The sequence below is a fragment of the Amphiura filiformis genome, chromosome 11, assembly GCF_039555335.1.
Source record: "Amphiura filiformis chromosome 11, Afil_fr2py, whole genome shotgun sequence".
Lineage (NCBI taxonomy): Eukaryota > Metazoa > Echinodermata > Ophiuroidea > Amphilepidida > Amphiuridae > Amphiura > Amphiura filiformis.
Window position 1 is genome coordinate 17920951 of NC_092638.1, and position 4509 is coordinate 17925459.

A 4509-nucleotide genomic window follows, 5' to 3' on the forward strand; every position below is an offset into this window, starting at 1 on the left:
ATCTTACGCGTATTTAGACGGTATCCGCCATCCATAAGTGCCTGAGCTAGAAGCGTTTGTGCTCAAATATTGAGAAAAACAAAGTCCACCCTTTGTATCCAGTATAATGGAAGGAAATCTGTGTAATGATATCTGGGTGTTTTTGTATTGTTGTATAAAAGTGCAACTTTCAAATCTGGACCTCTCTACATTAAACTGACCGATGTTTTCTGAGCTATCGTATCAAATGAGGTGTCAAAATACGCAGAAATAAATTCTGCTTCCAACGCATTTTACAGATTTGTAATACAATAGGATAGCCCGTGTTTGAATAATGGCCATTATTTAAGGGGGTTTGTTACTGTTTGAGATGTTTATGGGTTCGTGAGATTCCAAAGACTCATTGTAATGGGTTTTATCCCCCCACCCACCCCATGATTTGCACTGGGAGGAGAAAATAGATAAAACTTCCCCTTTACCTATTACTTGTCATAACCCAATAACTACAATTATATGCAAATATGTTATCAAAATGGGAGACGTTGCAGGCGAAGTCAATTTCAAGGTCAGCATTTCTGCTTTGAGCATTTTGCAAGCTTTAAAAAGACATCTCATTCGCATATATTTAACTAGGCATTCATATTTTATAAGCATCCCAAATTCTTATTTTTATTCTTATTCTTATTTTTTTTGTCTAGTTTAATCTATATTCTGAAAAGCACGTTGCCGCAAAGTTCCCCTTTTGATATGCTGCATCACATAATAAACGTGACCAGTGGCTTCCTTGACTCGTTTCCTATCAGATTAATGTATATATTACTCTGAATGAACGGTATAATTTCAGGAAAATAATCGGAACTGAAAATATGTGAATTATTATTTACATTATGATTGAGCAAAATTACACCCACGTTAAAATTACTTGTCAAGTTCTTGCCATAGCACGCATGATCAACAGGTCACCCGCGTTATTGCAATTCACCTATATAAGCCGTTCAGTATATCCAGTTGCTCATAAGCATTTCAGTATATTCCGGTTGCTCATAATACCTGTGATGACAATGGCAAAGGCTCTATTAATCTTCCTTGTAATTGCTGCAGTAGCATTTACTGCACACTGCGTAAACCTAGATCATGCGGCGCCTCTACAAGACCTAAAAGAGGTGCAAGATGTACCCAAAGCTAGAGTACGTCGATGCGATGATGACAGGGGTGAGACTGGTTGCTTGGAAGAAGACCTTACTTTGGCCGAAGCTAGAGCAAGAGTACGTCGATGCGACAGGGATGAGACTGGTTGCCTGGAATAGAATAATGAAAAGGTAAGCTACCTTCCCAGCAAACAAAAAAACTTTTAAATGTCGGGTTATATAAAAGGTATAAAAACATTTTAATAACATTCAAAAAACATTCTTGAAAACTCGATGCAAAATATTCTTAACAGAATGATACTTAAAAGTGTTGACAAAATATTTTGCAAAAATGTTTGCCCAAAATATTTTACAATAACGTTTTGACCTTTATATAAACCGACATTTAAATGTTAAAAACGTTTTGAATAAACGTTTTAAGAACATTTTTATGGATGGCGGATACCTTTTAAAGACGCCTTAAATAATACGCTTAACCTGCAATCTGAGACGTCTCAGATGCAATCGTCAACAAATCACAGGGCCAGAAATCCCAAACAGCCAATCATCTCAAGCGTATTCAATTGAATATATGAATACAAAACCCACCCAAGGCCATACTTTGGCCAAATTGAGTTAAGCATGGGAAAGTGTTGCTATACATAGGCCTGTCATATGTATGAAAGAACAACTCAAATTCATCCTCTGTGTCTATTGAGTATGTGAAAAATAGCATGTATGAAAGAATCAACCCAAGTCCATGATTTGAGTCTCAATTGTAACACATTGATTGAAATCCAGTATGTATAAAAGTCCACTTGTAACACATTCATTGCTGGAGAGTGACTTTTGAAAAAAAAATGGGTTTAATCAAGGAAAGTGTGGTTTATATTACATGGCAGAATGCTTATCAACATTATACATAACTGTGTGCTTTATTTTGTATTATCTTACTAGTGGTAATCTCATTCCAACAGTATTGTCTTTGTATATGATTCAAAAAACCACACAAGTCCAGAATTTAAAATGAACCCCACGAAGTCCCTGAAATGCTAATCGTCATACCTAGTACAGTTTAAACCCACCCATTTGCACGTACAACTTACCATATTGACCAGGTAAATCTAACTGCAAAGGAATTAAAATGATACACAGGTTTTTTTCTCAAAATCACTTCCCATGGACTTGGGTGGGTTTTGGATTTATGTATTCAATTATTAACCAATGAAAACTTAGACGTGTTACAAGAGTTTACACGCCTAAGATTTCTTACACGTCCAAGTTTACCATGACCAGTGATGGACGACATCTCAAATTCGAAAATAGAACAAAAGACTGTCCGTAAAAGACTTTCGTAAAACCTACTTAGTATAAAGCATGCAATGCACCCGGGGCACTTCAAAATGAAATGGATATAGGTGTAGGGCTGGTACTTTCGCAGTAATTGGCATTCGGTGAGAGTAAAATGTAAAAAACACGGGGTCATTGGGTGAGAGACGAACCGTTTTCAGGATCTATATTAGGGGGCATTGGGTGAGACCGTGAGAACATGACCTTTTTTAAAATGGGGTCTTTGGGTGAGAGCCAAAAGAAGCCTTGAAACATTGACTTTCTAGTTCCAAATGGCTATGTTATTTTAAAAGAAGTAACAAAAGCAGTGATAGATGACCATGACGGCTCATTGCTGTTGAAATGGAGATATTATAAGGGTCTTTAGGTGCCAGATCGAACGGGATAATAAGGGGTCTTTCTTCGGGTGACAAAGCATGGTGATCATAAAAAACCATGGAGTCTTTGGGTGACAGCGGTGTTGAAACAGGGGGTCTTAACAGCCTTACATACGCGTCACCTCTAAAGTGTGGGAGTGCCCAACCCTGTGTTCTTAAAAACAAAATTATACGGGGATGTGCCACGCAGACTTTTGGATGCCGACTTTCTCCATACCTACTTTTTGCTCTTTTTGCTACCCATCATTTAATAGGATCAAAACCGGTGGTGGCTTTTTAATTATCAATTCTTATATCTCCGATTTCATTCACTTTTTATTTGTCATGAATGTGAAGGATTAGATAAATAAAAAATTACACAAAATGCTTTAGTTTCGAAATTAGGATTTTTTTCCAAGTGTTCGGATACTCTTTGGCACAACATATTAGATCTCCGTTTTTTCTAGAAATTTGACGAATTTGACTACGTAAAATAAACATAGAGAATAGAAGTGATTGATTTTAATGCATATTATCATGATCATGTGTCTAATACTCTAGTGTACTACATTTACCTTTTCAACTTTCATATTTTTTCAGATTATGGGTGACAACCAAGACTTCTAATATAAACGGATGACCACATAATCATGATAATTGCGAACATTTGCAAACGAGAATTTCGCTCTATAACCTGTCGAATTTCCTCTACCATGACTACGCAATCCAAATGGAATCGCCACACATCGTATGGACGTCCTTCTGAGACCAGCAGCGTATTCTTACTTAATTTAATATTTGAACATCAGTAATGACCACTTCAACCATTACTTTATTGATGTTTTATTTCACAGGTTTTAAAGCAGAAGTGTTTTCACTATAGTTTTACTAACTCAAAATGCAGCTAGCATTTAAAACCCTGACTCATCGGTAAGCGAGCGCCTCATATTTGTACTAATTGTGATATTGTAAGTTCTAAACATGCTAAGTGTATACACAACAAAACTTGATCATATTGGAAAGTCTTGGTAAATCAGTTCATCATTGACAAAAGATAAGGCGAGATATAAAAAAAGAGCATATATATTATATATAAACCAACTGGCTATGGTTATTCTATCCACATTGATATCATGATATCACTCTATTAAACGAGATTCTTGGGAAAAGGTACGACTCTTTCACGATTGATAATTATTTTCGTTGTTGTTGATTGTACGGTATAGAAAAGTGTGTCAGTAATAGACACACGCATATAGCATATACTAGTAGACAAATGAATGAAAGACACATCCACACAAGGAATCAAAATAATACAAAATCAAGAAAAATTATTGTCAATGCTGCATAAACTTCCCGACATAATTTGTATGAAAGTAACCAAGTGCTTATGGGGTCCAAACAAGGTGTTCTTAAATTATTTTCTGTTTCTGACATAATTGCTACCAAAATGTGTGACTTAGTTTTGAAAAACAGAGCATTATACTCGTAGTTTTGGTCGAGCTATGACAAATGGATCCATTACATGCTTCGTTGGGTCGGATGGCATTTGCCGCTTTGTTATGGTATTAACCAATTATATTTTTAATGCGCACAGTATCGATCAATGTCAAAGGAAAATGATTCTTTTCAAACTTATTATGACTAAATTTGTTGCTTGCAGAAACAGCAGAGCTAACACTTGAACACGTTAATGG

General features: G+C 36.0%; 1 long non-coding RNA gene across 1 annotated transcript; it reads left to right on the forward strand.

Annotated features, from left to right (window-relative positions):
- Window positions 1-881: 881 nt before the first annotated feature.
- Window positions 882-3985, forward strand: LOC140164475 (uncharacterized). Its single transcript, XR_011860532.1, has 2 exons — window positions 882-1298; window positions 3413-3985. It is a non-coding gene; the product is annotated as an uncharacterized lncRNA (long non-coding RNA).
- The last annotated feature ends 524 nt before the right edge of the window (window positions 3986-4509 follow it).